We start from the raw sequence: 16,129 nt of genomic DNA, 5'->3' as shown, positions 1-16,129 counted from the left end.
AAGTGCAAAATAGACAAAGAAATCTGTAACCTTGGCAGTGTTTTCCTGGGTATTTGCATTGCTCTCGGGGCCAGCGCAGAGCCGGGGCCCAAGGATCTGGGCGCGATGCACCTGAAACGGGGTCTGCGGGCAGCCGCATTCGCTGAGCGGCTCGATCGCTGCCTTCCAGCGGCGAGGGCGCAGCAGCAGCAGCAGCAGCAGCAGCAGCAGCAGCAGGGAAGCCAGCGCGAGCCTCCCCGGCACGGCGGCGGCGGCGGCGGCGGCGGCGGCGGCAGCGGCACCAGCGCAGTTTCCCCTCTCCCCAGCCCTGACTCTACGCGCACATGCGCACTGCGCCCGCAGCCCTGGACCATTTGTCAGGACTACTCGTGAGACGGAGAAAAAAAAAAAGAGAAAATTTGGGGGTAAGAAGCGGTTGATCGGATCTAATCTCTAATTAATCCGAAGATTCGCCCGCGCCCAAGCCATGCGTTTATTTTGCTGGGTGAGGATGAAAGTTGAGCGACCTGGCGAGGGGAGGGAGCGCACCCTCGTCTTGTGAAACAGCTCAGGGGAGGGGAAGGACAGAAGGGGTTTCTCCCCCACTTCTCTGCGCCTCTGGGAAAGAGGAGAAAACTTAATCCCTGGGAAAAAAAGTGGGCAAGTGACTCGGAGAGGGCTGGGGGGGGGCGAGTCTCCGGGCATCTCCCTCTGAAGTAGTGAGTGCGAGTGCGAAAGAGGAACAAAAGAGAGAGAAAAGAGAAAGGAAAAAATGGGGGGAGGAGAGACTTGTATTTTTTCCTTTGCGCGCACACGGGGAAGGGTGTGGGGGCCGTGCGGAAGGGAGCCGGGCGCGGCGGCCGCTCAGGCTCTCGCCCGCGCGCAGGCGGCGGGATGCGTGTGGCCCCCTCCCCTGCGCCCCCCGGAGCCTGTCACTTGGGTCGCTTTCATGACACCGGGCGCGGGGTGGGGGAGCGCGGCGGCGGCGGCGCCGGGCTCCGCCGGGGTGCGTGTCCGGGTGGGCGCCGCGGAGCCGCCGCAGCCCGGGCGGGCCAAGCGCGGCCGCCGGGGGAGCCTTGGGGTGGGGGTGGGGGACCCGGGGGCACCGGCGGGGGAGGGGGGGCGTCGGCGCGGGGGCGGCAGGGGCGCCGCGGATCGGTGCGGCGGGAGGCGCGAGCCCCGCGCGCCGCCCCTGCGGGCCCCTCCGCCCGTGTGGCCTTTGTGCCGGGCGCGCACCGGGGAGCGAGCGAGCGGGCGGGCGAGCGCGAGAAGTACAAGTCCGGGCGGCCGAGGCAGTGGGAAAAGAGGCCGGGCCACTTTCCGCCCGCTCGGGCTGCGGAGAACGGACCGGTTGAATGTGCAGGCGCGCCTGGCGGCGTGTGCCGGTGCGCGGCCGACAGGCCTCCGCGGCTCCCACCGCGCACACGCGCACCCACACGCACGCACACCCGCGCCGAGTCGCGCGGGGGGCTCGGCGGCCGAGAGTTTGCGTTCGCGTCCTCGCCCGCCTCTTCCCTTTTCCTCCCCTCAGCGAGTGTGTGAGAATTTCATAGAGATCAGCTCCAATTTCCGCCATTTTGGGAAAGTTGCACAAAAATAAACCCTCCGGTTTATTTCTGCCCGTGGCAGGAAAGTGCTTCGCGAGGCGAGGCGGCGGCGCGGGCCCGCGGCGGCCGTCCGCGCGGAGTGGGGGGCGGGGAGGGCGCGGGGCCGGGAGCCGGGAGCCCGCGCCGTCGCGGCGTTCGCCCCGCGCCGGGCCGGGTGCGGGCGCAAGGCGAAGGCGGCGGCGGCGGGCTGAGGAGGGGAGTGGTGGTTGGCGGGGTCGGGGCCCTGGGGCTGTGTGTGGGGGGGGGGTGGGGGGAGCTCGGGGCTGCTTTTCCTGCAACTTGTTTACGCCTGCCCGTTCCTGGGAAGGAGCGGAGGGTCGGGGCGTCGCGTGCGGGCGCCGTTCCGGAATAATGGGCTCCGCACCCTCGCGTCCTGGGCCCGGCGGGCCGTCCTCTCGCCGCGGCGGCGGCGGGCGGGGGAAGTAGAGGCCGGCGGGGGTGGGGATCGGGAAGCGCAGGAGCCGAGGCATCCGCCGCGCGCCCCGCGAGCTGAGCTAGGGGTGGGGGGAGCGCCGGGGGAGAAAGGGAGGCAAAACTTGAGAGCCCCGCCGGGGGAGGGGGCGCGGGCGGGGGAGGGCGCAACTTTGGGACGGGTGGTAAAACTTTAATTACCTTTAGAGGGGGGGAAAAAAAAACAAACACCAAACAAAAAAACACCCTCCCTTGACCACCCCTCTCTCCCTACCCCACCCAACCCTGCTTACTCCAGCCCCAGCCCCCACCCCCACTGCAGCCCCGGGCTCCGAGCACGGCCCACTGCGCGACCGTGAGAGAAAGTTTAAAGGCGGGCGGTTTCCTGCCCGGCGGCCCCGCGCGGGGTGGTGGCGGGGGGACGTCGGTCTGTCGGTCCGCGCTCACGGACGCGGGTGACGGCCGCTGTCCTGGCGCGCGTGGACCCGCGGCTCTGGCCCCACCCTGCCACGGGCAGGCGAAGGTAAACGTCGCCTTGGCGTCCCCCTCGGTGTCGGTGCCGCCTCCACCTCGCTTCCTTTTCCTCCACCCCCTGCTCCCCGCCGATTTTTTGCGGAGGGGGACCCGAAAAACGGGAGTCTCTTTTCCTTATGCAACTTCCTTGGGCGCCCGAACTCGGTCCTTCCCTCGCCACCCCCTCGCCCCCGCCTGCATCCCTCTGCCCGCGCCGTCACCGCCGCGGGGCCGCCGCCAGAAAGATTGCACTCGAGCCCGTTCCAAGTGCACAGAAACCAAAATAGATGTTGAATTTGCCGTAAGTGAAGGGGAAACCGAGCTGAGAAATAAGAATTGGGGAGGGTGGCGAATGGGGGTGGGGGGCGCCGGCGCTGGCCGGGGCGGGTGCGTCGAAATTTTTTTTTCCTCATTTCGATTTTCCTGGATCGTTTTGTTTGCTGATGTCTCGAGGGGGTCCGGGCAGCCCGAGAGTCTCCGTCGTGGCCTTCTCGGTCGCGTGGATTTTTGCGCAAGTTGTTCAGAAAAACACTGACTCGAGTAGAGAGCATTTCTACGGAAAGTTTCAAGTGCAGCAAAATAGCGAACGTGCAAAACTGGCCAAGGGGAGACCTCTAGTGGTTACAGGCGTCCTAAGTTCGCGAGGCCGGGAGCAAAGTTTGGCCTTTACTTGTAGCTACGTAGTCCGTTCAGACGTGGACGTAATTAGAGGACCCGAGCGAGCAGCCAGATGTGCTGCGAAAGGATGCTGGTCGGGAGTGGCAAGCGGAGCGCTGCGCCCGTCCGCCGGGTCGTTCTGAGCGCTGGGACTCGCACCCTCCACCCGTACTGGTTGGAGAAACACCCTTTGCTTTTATTCTGGGACTGCAGATGGGGCGCTCTCCGCATGAGCGATGGTTGTTTGTATTTATGGTTGTGTGGGTCTTGGCTCCGATGTCAGTCACGACTTACGGCCGAGAGCTTAATTTTGAGTGTTAGCAAAAGCGCAGAGCGAAGTGTGCGTTTAAGAGTTTGAAAACATGCAGAAAGACCGCTGGTTAGTATGCTTTCTTTGACAAGAGCTGGCCCTTTTATGCCCTGGCACATAAGTTAATGCTGGTATTTGATACTTGGTTTCTGAGTTTACATCGTTACCTGTAAGTTGTTAAGCCAGCACTCCTTTTAAGGTCCAGGAGTGTAGTTTTGTTTCACTGGGTTATAAAGTGTTTCGGAATCCTTTAAGTGATTTGCGATTTAAAACACTTAAATGCAATCACAAGGACTGATTACAAAATTTCTTCCCTTTGGCCAATTGTGTCTTCTGTCGAATTTCCTTAATTTTAAAGATAAAAGCAGTGAGGGAAATGCTTGAGCCAGGTGCTCTCCTCACCCCGTTTCACCTGTCTGTGATACAGTGATGTTTAATTGGGTGGATTGAGGCATGAATGATTCATGTCCACTTAAGCCTCATCTACTTTATTTTTTTTTAAACATTTATTCATTTTATTACAGCCAGATATACACAGAGGAGGAGAGACAGAGAGGAAGATCTTCTGTCCAATGTTTCACTCCCCAAGTGAGCCGCAACGGGCCGGTGCGCGCCGATCCGAAGCCGGGAACCTGGAACCTCTTCCAGGTCTCCCACAGGGGTGCAGTGTCCCAATACATTGGGCCGTCCTCAACTGCTTTCCCAGGCCACAAGCAGGGAGCTGGATGGGAAGTGGAGCTGCCCGGATTAGAACTGGCGCCCTTATGGGATCCCGGGGCTTTCAAGGCGAGGACTTTAGCCGCTAGGCCACGCCGCTGGGCCCCCATTTACTTTATTTTAATGTTCAGAGTTGCATGGTGTGAAATTATGCGTGTCAGTGATTTAAAGATGTAAACTGACTAATTGGGGAGTTGAAAGTTGCTTTTTGATGAAAGTGTTTTGATTTTACCTTTCCTCTCTGTCGACCAGTGTTAGACCCTTAGAAGTCTTGGGTTGGACAACGGTTGTGGAAACCACCAGATAGTTCTGTTTTCCTTCACTATCTTGAGGTAAGATTTGCTTGTTAAAGAAATTGCTTGATACACTGGTAGATGTTAAGAGCTGTATTTGAAAATCATGAAGGAGAGTGTGGGACAGTGTGGGCAGAAACATTTTGTGGGGTTGTGTTGAATGCATGAATATATTAACGTTAAATGTGAGCATGAATGAAGCATTAGAAGAAGTTACGATTGCAACACAATCATTTTTTAACTGAATTATTTACCGGATTTCTGGTTAACATTTTGACACCTGTTTTCTACTGCAGCTAAAGCATTTTATTCTTTGGAATTGAAATAGTGCAAAACTGAAAGAAAACATTGTAAATCAATATAGCTACTTTATATGTAGGTATATGATAATATGGAAGATTCTAGAGTTTAGTATTTAGTCTGTGGCTTCACAAGCAAAATATGGATGAAATTTACAATTGGCATGGTGGAATACTTAGGTAATTTCAATTCTTACGGATTAAATCCAAGGTGGGCTTACTTGTGCTCAATATCTAGTGTTGTAGGGTTAGAGGGCTGTCCTGGTGTGCCAGCATAGACTTGTCAGCCTCGCAGGGATCCGCACAGGAGATGCAGCAGTCTTCCGGAGGCCTCTTGGGTGATTTTGGAGGGTACTGGCTTTTGTCTGGTAGCTCAGGGCACACTTGTAGTAGGAGAAATCTTTCTCAGGCAGAGGGTATTGCTTCCGTTGGCTAGGATGTCTAAGTGTGTGTGTGACAGTCTAATAGTTTCTTACTGGTTTTACTTTTTTTTTTTTTTTTTTTTTTTTTTTGCCTCTCCCCACTTTAATCTTCCTTTCTGCTTGAGTTTCTGCCTAATCTGACTTAATTACTGAAGAGTAATTACTAATTCTAGTTGAACAGAAATGAAAAATAAACACAAGTTTGCTTCCCCTTTCATGAGCAGGGCAAGTTGTTCTCATGGCCAGAAGTGGTCTAGAAGTAAAACTGAATAGTTACCAATATAAAAATGACCACTGCGGAAGTCCAGTATCATTTACTACCCGTGGGTCCTCTTGGCTACTGTGATTGGTCACCTAAATGGATCTGGCCCTTTTAGATGTTGTAGCAGAGAAAATGGGGCCAGCAAAGCTACAAGAAGATCATGCAGACAAAACTAGGATTCCAACAGAAAAATAGTATGTTCTGGATTTCATACTTCTGTAGGCTGAATTGAAGACAGTGCATAGTCATTGTTGCTGAGGGTAAAATGCTAGAATAGGAACAAGAAGACTGAATCCACTCCCTAAATAATATATTATGTTGAGCTATTTTACTTCTTGTGGCCTAGATTTGTGCATCTGGAAAATGGGGACAATGATACTTGCACTTGCTTTTTAAAATAAAATGGAATCAAATACAATTCTGAAAACTACAAAAAGTTAATCAGACTGCGGTGATCATATTGCCATTTTACTTTATGAAGGGTGGGAAGTGGATTGGCTCACGCAGAGCACAGTGGTTGAATTCCTGCTAAGAATTCTGGACTGTCCTCTGGGAGGTGTTTTATATGGACCATCAGAATACTTTCAGGGGCATTTCCTTTTCTGAGGGAAAGGCAGTTTGTCTTTGATATTTGTTGGCTCTGAGAGGGAAGGGACTGTATTCTAACGTGGCGCTGAATGCAAAGCCAAAATTGATTTGTCCTAGACCAGTCATTGAATAGAAGGGGCAAATGAAAGAAGTACTTAAAAAGGATGCCTGGTTGTGGAAATGGGAGGTGATAAAAGTAGAAGGGTTGGTGTGAGGGGAATTAATGGACTGTAATTAATATTTGAGTTGTATGAGTCTGCTGGGAAAAGAGGATAAGAAAATAGGTAACTAGGGTAATAATGACTTAATCTAATTGTAGGGTGAATCAGTCCTGTGAATGATGGGATTTAAGAGCAGCTTCCTGTAGGAATTTTTCTTCCTGTTTTCTGGCCATCTCCCCACCCCCCTGCAGTAATCCTGAGTTGATTCTTAAGTAGTTTTTACTAGTTTCTTTTGAAGAACTCTATGCCATGTCAACAAACATTACTTTCACAGATTCGGTCAGAATGGGAAACTGACAAGAAAAGTGAGTTTAGGTGGTGTGGGACAAAGGTAACCATGAGATACCAAGGATGAGATGATGATAAGAATGATCCCTCCAGCTGCGTTTCTAGAGTGACTTAGCCAGTTTTTATTGCGCTCTTCAGAATACATCTGCCCTTGAAGAGTTGGCTAGATCCTACCCTGGGAGTGGACTCCACTCTGAGCTCTGCTGACAATTGTGTAACAATTGCACATTGTATCAGTGGAAAGAAGTGAGGATTCCAGCGCCCTTGGCTCGGCGGCCAGGAAAGATGGATTTCTGTTAACCAGTGCAGGACCGTGGCATGCCATCTTAGACATGAGGCATGGTGCAGTTCAGACCTTTTTCCCTGTGTTGCCTTCAGAGATGAGTCAGCAGCTCTTCATCCATGGTCAAGGACTGTCTGGACTGTGTCTGTCTCCGAGACGACGGATGTGGGCTCATGCTGACTCCTCGTGACCGCCGTGTTCACAAGATGGCTCTCTGGGGAAGAGCTCCTCTAATACAGTCCCTGCTGGTGATCGTTGAGGACTGTTTCTTACATGGTGTTGAGGTTATTTCATGAAGATTCTGCATTTGTCATCTTTTAAAGATTGGTCTTATTTGTTTGAAAAACAGAATGATTCCAGAAGGAGGCACACAAAGATGTTGTCTGCTGCTTGACTCCCCAAGTGGCTGCTGCCAGGAACCTGGAATTTAAGCTGAGTCTCCTATGTGGGCGACAGGGGCCCACGTGCTTAGGCTGTCTTCCGCTGCTTTCCCAGGTACCTTACCAGTAAGCTGGATTGGAACTGGAACTGCTGGGACTTAGCAGGTGCTCATTGCAGACAGGAGTTTCACCCACTGCACCACAAGAAAGTCAGATATACAGAGAGGAGGAGAGATGCAGAAGATCTTCTGTTCAATGACTCACTCCCCAAGTGACCGCACCAGCCGGAGCTGAGCCGAGCCGAAGCCAGGAGCCTCTTCTGGGTCTCACACACAGGAGCAGGGTCCCAAGACTTTGGGCCATCCTCACCTGCTTTCCCAGGGAGCTGGATGGGAAGCAGAGCTGCTGGGATTAGAACCAGCACCCATATGGGATCCCAGTGCATTCAAGACAAGGACTTTAGCTGCTTAGGCCCCTTAGGGTACATTTTCTATGACACCCTTGGGAAGACCTTTCAGATTTTCCAGCTTTTTCCATCAAAATAAATAGCTTTAAATTTCATTTTCCAAAGACTTAAAAAATGTCTCTGTGTGTGTGTTAAATATGTATTTATGATATTAAGTTTTGGGTATCTGTAGAGGTTACATTTTGTAGTGAACTTCATTATCCAATGGCATAGTCTCAGACTACTTCTTTGTTACATTATGTCACTGAGGTGTGTGGCTTTACTCAATAGTGGTAAATTACGACATTGCTTGTATCAGTTGCAGCAGCAAGGGGATGGGTATGCTTGAAATGTAAGGTTGATTTATTGTGTCAAATTGGGAAAGACCTTTAGGGGATCTCCATGTAGGAAACAGGAGGTTCGGAAGAAAGACAGGACCTCTAAAAGAAAGTTGAATAGATTTGGGTGTCCTGGGCAGTGGGGCTTTGTGTCTTTTTTTTTTTTTTTAATTCACTCATTTATTTTGAAAGCCAGAAGGTCCAGGAGAGAAGGAGAGAGTATGTGCAAGAGAGTGTTCTCGCTGCTGGTTTGCAGGAGGCAGAGTTGGGCCTGTGGGAATCTGGGAACCAGGAACTTTCCCCCTGTTTTCCAGCTGGGTGGAAGTAGCCACCTGCTGCCTTCACAGGCGCCTCTGATATGGGGTGTCAGCGGCAGCTGAGTCCTTTGTGCCACAAAACTGGTCCTGGAATTGCTTGTGAGGAATTTCTGTTTCTTCAGAAGTGGACCAAGAATTAGCAAGTTGGATGGTGATTGTAAGTTGCATATGTTTTACATGTGATAGTAAAATACCCTTGTATTACTGTTCTTTCTGCTAAATGTACCATAGATTAATGATTTTGAGTTTCTATTTTCTGTAAGTGGCTGTTGGGGAGTACTGTTAGGAAGTAATTGGCACTAAGAACAGGGTTGAATGAATGTTTATTTTTTGGGACAGTGAAGAAATAGAATGTCAGTCATTGATCTCAGTGTGTTCCTAATTTGGTTGAAGAGATAACCCATCTGTACATAGTGGTAACTAGCAAAACTAAGCCGTGGCTATATGTGAATGAGAATAGAGGAGATGCTTAGGCACTATGGAAGTACGTCTGGGCATGGTGATAGATATGTCCCTGTGATAGGGACCTGGCAGGTGCCTTCCGCAGCACCTTCGGAAGTGTTGATGTGTTTGATGCAGTTGTATGTTGAGTGGCTTCTTAATGTTAAGCACTAAGGTAGGTACTGTGTATTTATTTATCCATCCTGAAGTTACTTACTGAGCACCCTCTGTGTGTTGCAGATGCTCCAATACTTTATCTCCAGGAACTTTGAACATGTGGTGTTATTTCTTTTTCAGATAAAACTGGTACTTAGAGCTGGTTGTCTTACTTTATACCATGCGGTTTGAAAAGGAACCTGAAAAAATGACAATGCTTTAGGATTGTTGTATCCTTACATTTCTGATTTTCAAAGTAGTAATTTCTAGAACAGGTCAAAGAAAGCACATTTCTAGATAAATATGTTTGCTTTTATCGTTGATGTGAGCTAAGTTGAATAGCGCTGAACTGGCATAAGAAAAATTAATGGAAAGAAAAACTCCTGCCTTTTATTTTTTTAACCAAGAATGGGGAAAAGATCAGCTATTCGGTTATACTCAGAGAGCACCTTGGCCTGGCCCGTGGCCTGACATGACCACAAGCTGTTCATACAGCATTACTTAGGCTTGGCAACTACTGGGTTTATTTATGTAAAATATTTCATTTGTTCTTTGTAAGAAGAGAGCCAATAAGGCAATAGATTTTGGTATTTTATATATATGAAACAATCAAGAATGGAGCCTGGATTTTTGGAGCTTGAAAGGTGATAGAGTTTACTCAGAAGTGAGAATTATAAAAGTGGTTACAGAAATGATAGCGGTAATGGTGAAGAGAAGCTGGAAGGAAAAGAGTATTTTACCCTAGAATCAAAATTAAAACAGTAAGGAACATGACTAAAAGAAAACCAAATCGCAATGCTGTAGATACTGATGTTAAGCACTCTAACTGGAAGGCTGTGCCCCATGTGCACACAGTGAGGTGAAGAGTCATCTTGTGCACTTCTAGGTGATGGGACTGAGCTGTCTCTGCTGTAGGAGTTGTGGTGCATGGAGCAGGCCTGTGGTTCATTGTGAGGAGGAGGGCCTTGTTCTGTTGTCGTGTGGCGCAGGGCCTTGGTCCGTTGTGTGGCGCAGGGCCTTGGTCCGTTATGTGGAGCAGGGCCTTGGTCCGTTGTGTGGAGCAGGGCCTTGGTCTGTTGTGTGGAGGAGGTCCGTGGTCCGTTGTGTGGAGCAGGGCCTTGGTCCGTTGTGTGGAGCAGGGCCTTGGTCCGTTGTGTGGAGCAGGGCCTTGGTCCGTTGTGTGGAGGAGGTCCATGGTCCGTTGTGTGGAGCAGGTCCGTGGTCCGTTGTGTGGAGCAGGTCCGTGGTCCGTTGTGTGGAGGAGGTCCGTGGTCCGTGTGTGGAGCAGGTCCGTGGTCTGTTGTGTGGAGGAGGGCCTTGGTCCGTTGTGTGGAGCAGGGCCTTGGTCCGTTGTGTGGAGGAAGGTCTTGGTTTGTTGTGTGGAGGAGGTCCGTGGTCTGTTGTGTGGAGGTGGGCCGTGGTCTGTTGTGTGGATCAGGGCCTTGGTCCATTGTGTTGTGCACACACTGATTGCAGGGAGGGGGCCTGTGCCTTCTTTGTTGAAGCTCTACTAGGGACTTGCAAAAGTTCGTGGAAAAATGGAATTAAAAACAAGTTTATTTTGATATAAAATTTTTGAAATTCATGGTTAGTGTTTTTCATAATGTACATTTTCAATGAATGTTGAAAAGTTTGAAGAACTCTTGTGTTTAGTCCATTTTTTGAACACCTGCTTGGGGCCAGGCCTTTTCAAGTTTGGATTGTGGCTTCATGTGATATGTAGTTTTATGAAATTGAAGTAGTCAGTTACATTTGAATAGGATTTTTCAGGTCCCAAAATCAATTGATTACTTTTCTCCACCGGTTACACTGTTGAACCCCAAACACAGCATTAAAATTCCTTTGTGGTCAATCTAGTCTGGTTGGTAAATGATCTAAGTAATATGCCATGTTGACTTGTGGTCTCATTTGGTGAACTTGAGACATAGATGCTCAAGCCATTGATAAGATCAGCTAGAAATGGTTAAAAAATAAGCCCCTAAACAGGACTTCTGTGAGATAAATAAGATCTGGTCAGATCTAGTTTATTCCATGCAAAACAGAAACAAGTGTAAATCTCAATTTTAGCTCTGTGTTCTATAAAAATATGAGTATGAAACAGAATTTTTAAGAAGACACTACTTTTAGTATTTTCAAGAAATTATGAAGTGAAATGAAAAAGAGCAAGATACTACTTTTAGATTTTCTTTTTAAATTTGAATTCATGCATATTTAGCATATGCATAGAAATATCTGTGTCAGACAAATTCTTGTTCTTTTTCTGGCCTTTGAATCTCTCTAATGGGTGTAAAATTTCTATTATTACCCTTCTAGTGTAGTATGTTGATGAGATGATAGCACTTTTAAGAACATTTCTGCCTCAAATTGAGTTATCTTATAGTCTGCACAGTGAATATACTTCAAATAAAAAAAATTTGATGAGAGACTGTTAAATATCCATTGGCCTGTTAATGTCAGCTAATGTAATTTCACTTTCTGTGTATACTTTTTTTCTTGAAAGGCATTCATTTTCTGTTCCTCCTTCAGAGGAAGTCAGTAAGTCAGGCCGCAGAATCTCAAACGATTCATCCTTCTTACAGTAAGTGGCAGAGGGGCAGGAAGTTGAGATTTTGTAAAGGCTGCCTCTGCGCACTGCCCCTTTGCCTGTGATCCCCGTGCGGAAAAGGCAGTACGTCAGATAAACCATTGTCGCGTTACAAACCACACGGTTCATGTTCAGGTGTGATCAGCAGGTGACGCATGGGGCTGGTTTGGACAAGATGTCAGCATGAGGGCACGTTCTCATGACGGACTCGTGTCTAGAAACAGCACGGATTCGTTGACACTGATACCCACCATGCTAAGATGGATTCAAGCTTGAGACACAGGTTCTCAAGGATTTTTTCCAGAGGGTGCTGAGTTTATTTCACGTGTTGAAATGACACTGAGTTTTACCATTCTAAAATATGTGAACCTGAGCACCAGAGCAAAATTTCACTTCTCTTTCCGCGGCAGATCCCAATTCCGGTATGCGCGTGACCCAGGTTTCTCTGAGCCACGGTGAATGGAATGTCACAGCTAGTGTCTGTCATGCTTGGGTTTGAAAGGAAACTTTTTCTTTGTGGCAGTGTGTGTTTGCTGAGAGATGCTTCAAGTGCAAGTTTAGATTTTTCTCTTATCCTCATTGAATAGGCCTATTTAAGACGCTTGAAATTAAGTCATTCTGATGTGTTCTCCACCGATGCTTTAAATAAGGAGTTTCCTGGAGCAGTAATGTCTGGCTTCTGCCAAAGAGGTAAATGCATGCTGAACAGCTGAGTTAGAATTATCAGTGAAGAATGTGAACTGGATGGACAGGCCAAGCAACTGATGAGCTTCCACTGATTTCCCTATCCTTCAGGGCTCGGCTCTACTAAGCTGTTAGGTTTTCCTCCTTTTCTTTCATTCCATTCATTTAGTACATTTTATTGATGATGCCTAATCATGAGTATTCCCTAGGGACAAGAACATCAGCAACTCATGGCCTCTTTCTCAAAACCCGCCATAAGTGGATGATGACACTGCTTTTGGAGGAGTATTGTCAGGGCATAGACTGTCTTCCCAGCCCTTCTTGACACCTTTGGTGCCTGTATGTGTTCACTGCCCCTACATTGACTGGCTCTGTTCCAGTCTACCCTAGGGACTTGAATTGGTACCTGTATGGGATGTCATGATTAACATGTTACAGATAGCATCTTAACATACTGCACCACCATAGCAGCCCGTTACTATATGTTCATGCTGCTTCCCACCATTTCTTTTCCACAGCTGGTGTTTGTGGAATTTTATGTACTGTGAGAACAGCCACAAGACTGAGTGACTGGACACTCAGTTGAGGATGACTGGTGCTACACAGGTGGCTGGCTGTTCTGTTCCTGATGTGTGTTGACTTGCAAAGCCCGGTAGGATGTTACATATCTCTTTCACTACAGAATCTTCCATCATGGGATCTGAATTAATGTCCTAGAGGTTGTGATTTGGGGAGCAGATCTAGGAAGCAAGGCCACCTTCAGGTTCATGGAGAGCAGTGGGGTGGTTGTTTGACTGTTGCTTACCCCTTTCTGGATAGGGCACACCCTGGGAAGAGGGCTTGAGCTTGAGGTTCATCATATCACCAAATATTTCTCCATCATTTCAAAAGGGTTGCTTTTTTAAAAAGTGCAAATATTTTACATATAAGCAATTCTTACGTAAAATAAAATGTGTATTTCCCAAGTAGTGAACTTGACATCTTGTGATGTTGATTTTAACATGGGTGGTCTACTACATTGCTTGCTATTTGAAATAAAATGAAAGTCATTGGTGGCTTCTGTGAACCTGAAGAGTTCTTACTAAATGACATAATTACAGAAAGAGGTGAATGTTTTCTTGACTTGTGTTAGGTACTGGACAAGATATTAGTTAGTTTATCTCTTCTAAGCTTACCGTTTTTCAGTGAAGAGAGGTTCTGTCTTCTCCATATTTTATTGATTAGAAACTAAGAGTTTTATGAAATTCACTTATCTGAAGTTATAGATGGAGCAATTGTTCATCTCAGAAAATAACATGAAGAGGAGAAAAGTTAGGACATAGTCTGGGATGGGAGGGTCGAACGGTGAGAGGGACTTCTTAAAGTGAGAGATACATTGCCAATTGAAGCAAAGATGGGTGACATTGGTATGCTGAAGGCGGGTCCTCTTTGTGGATCTCCTGTCTTGAGTTGCCAGCATTTTAGTTAGAGTCTCAGATGCTGTGTTTGAGGTGATGTCCACCTCCATTTGACAGCCGCTCTTAGCTGATAGTGTTAGTATGTCTCTAATGAAAACTTGGAAAATGCACCTGTTCGTTATAAAACTATAAAATACAATTCTCAGAAAAACAACTTTGGAATGATTAAAACTGTTCCTGATGAACATTGGCTAGCTATCTTCTAAGTACAGTATTTGGAGAACAGTGGTTTGAGCAGGAGGGGCCAGGCTACAGTTTGTACACTTTGTTGGCACTTTCTTGTATTTTTCCCATATCTGTTGGTCCAGGCTTTTGGGTGGTAGGTGAGACCTCTGTCTCCATATCTGGCATCCTGGACGGGGCTGCTTATCTTTTGGAGAACTATTATCTTTTCTTTTTCTGCCCCAGCTGAGCTCTTTGCTTGATGTAGCCTCAGCACTGCTGGATTTGGGGCCCCTTGCTCAGAGACTGTCTTTTATACACTCCAGTTAGATCTGAGCGAAAAAGTGTCTGAAGAAAGGGTTGTGAAGGACATGTAAACTTTTGTTTATCTGAAGTCAAACTCAAGTGCAGTAGATTCTTGACATTTCTGACTTCTTTGTCTCAAACCACTCAATTCTCAACTCTTAAAAAAAAAAATCCTTGTAACAGAATTCCTTACCTGAAATTACTGAAGTCTAACTGAAACGTTCAAGTGATCTCTCTAGACGCTGAACTACTTAGCTGACTTGATGAGTGATTCTTTTACTGTCTAGAGCACTTACTGAAACAAGTTCACACATCTTTTCTACTTACTGATGTCTTGAACATTTGGAAGTTTTGTTCACACAATATGTCTGAGTCATCTTCACATCTGACATTTCAGTCTAATATATCTGAAACTTCTCTTCTGTGACTGGGGCCTGTTACTTTCCTATACATTCCCAAATTCCCCTCCTTCACTCATCAGCACTAGACTCAATCAGCAATTAAGTTTCTTTTCGTTTCTTGAAAAGAAGCAGCATTATATCACTTTATTTCTAATACTCAACAGCGCTAAGACTGAGCACTGTGACTAATCGTGTCTGGACCTTGGCCAGGGCAGTGAGTTGCCCCTGCCCCTTAGCTTTATGGGGTGTATGATTCACACTGTCAAATGACAAATCAGTAAATGTCACAGGAACTCCAGGTATCTGGGAGGACAGAAACCACAAGTGCTTAGTCTGCGACTGTGTGTCGGAATCACAGAGAACTCATCATTCCCCTGCCTCTTTTTGAAGTATATCCGCACACAGTTAACACTTATCAGTTAGGCTACCCAGGCCATTGGGGAATTCAGTTTCTCTCACAAATTGCTAGTCAGTAACTTCACTGTTAGCATCAGTAGGAACTATTTCCATGGGAAGTCATACCTTTCATTGCCTAGATTATTTTGAATAGGCATGAAACATGATTTTGAAAGTTCTTTCCTTATTTTTTCCTTTTAGAAAATATTTAAATTGTCAGCAGGTACCAAAGAGTATATAGCAAGAGGACTTGTGGCTGTCATTTAGCAATCATGGCCTCCTGGACAGAGTCACTGTTAATAGCTTCTGACAGATCCTCCCAGAAGTGCAGTCTATGCATGTAGAAGCAGTAGAGTTATTTGTACATATCCCCCTTGTCTTCTGCAAAGAGGAACACCTTAAATTTTCACCTTGCTTGAAGTTAGTAGTATGTAAAGGACGTCCTCGTTTTATACAACCGTATTATGTTCCATTGTGTGGATATGTTAGAATTGTGTTTATTTGTGTGAGTTTTTGGGTTATTGCCATTTATTTGTTTTTGGCTCTGGTTCATGAATAAGCTTTTACTTGTTTCCTATCATATACATGTGCAAAAATCTATAAAAAAGTCTAGGAATGGAACTATTGACTTAGAGGATATAATCTTGAATATTGATCTCCCAAGTGGTTGTTTCCACTTTAAGTATAACCATCAGTGTATGAAAGGGTCTGCTTCTCTGAAGTCTTAAAACATTCAACATTTTGAAGTGTGAGGTATTATTAACTAGTTTCCTCACCATGCAATGTAAGTGGTACGTGTTATACTGGGACATGACAGACGAGGATGTTCATCTAGTAGATGGAGCATCTCAAGGGAGTCCAGTTGCACATCTTTAGTTTGGAGACAAGGAAGAGGATAACAAGGAGATGTAGGTAGGAGGTAATTTTGAGGGTAGTAGCATACATTATTTAGTGTGTTCTGCGGCCTTTCTTTTGAAGGTCTAGGTCATAAGGATTGCAATAAAAGTGAGTAAAGTGTAAAGCAAATTATTTCATTGAAGGGAGATCATGGGACTGAAATCCATTTGTGCTGGTGCCGGTAGCAGTCGTCTCTGTCTTACAGTAAAATCCTCATTTCCTGGGGGAGATATTTGCAGGAGCAATGGTAGGAGTGTGCTGAGCTTTACAACTTGGTGTTAGCCACTGTCTACTGTAACATGGTAAAGGGGATCA

The 16,129-nt window shown here is 47.2% G+C and overlaps 1 protein-coding gene across 9 annotated transcripts in view; it reads left to right on the top strand.

The window, feature by feature from the left end:
* Window positions 1–302: 302 nt before the first annotated feature.
* L3MBTL3 (L3MBTL histone methyl-lysine binding protein 3) overlaps window positions 303–16,129 on the top strand; it is a 107,773-nt gene continuing 91,946 nt past the window's right edge. For 4 of the 9 annotated variants that reach the window (XM_004587231.2, XM_058676237.1, XM_004587230.2 and 1 more), the window contains exons 1-2: window positions 2,618–2,811; window positions 4,447–4,526. The gene's annotated coding sequence lies outside the window, so the exon portion shown is untranslated. Of the gene's footprint in view, window positions 405–2,309; window positions 2,521–2,617; window positions 2,812–4,446; window positions 4,527–8,352; window positions 8,488–16,129 lie in introns of those variants that run through there. The other 5 variants (XM_058676041.1, XM_058675937.1, XM_058675983.1 and 2 more) reach the window with 5 other exon arrangements.

Source organism: Ochotona princeps, chromosome 1 (assembly GCF_030435755.1).
Source record: "Ochotona princeps isolate mOchPri1 chromosome 1, mOchPri1.hap1, whole genome shotgun sequence".
NCBI lineage: Eukaryota > Metazoa > Chordata > Mammalia > Lagomorpha > Ochotonidae > Ochotona > Ochotona princeps.
Note: the sequence above shows the minus strand (reverse complement) of the source record. Positions and strands in the feature narration are given on the sequence as shown.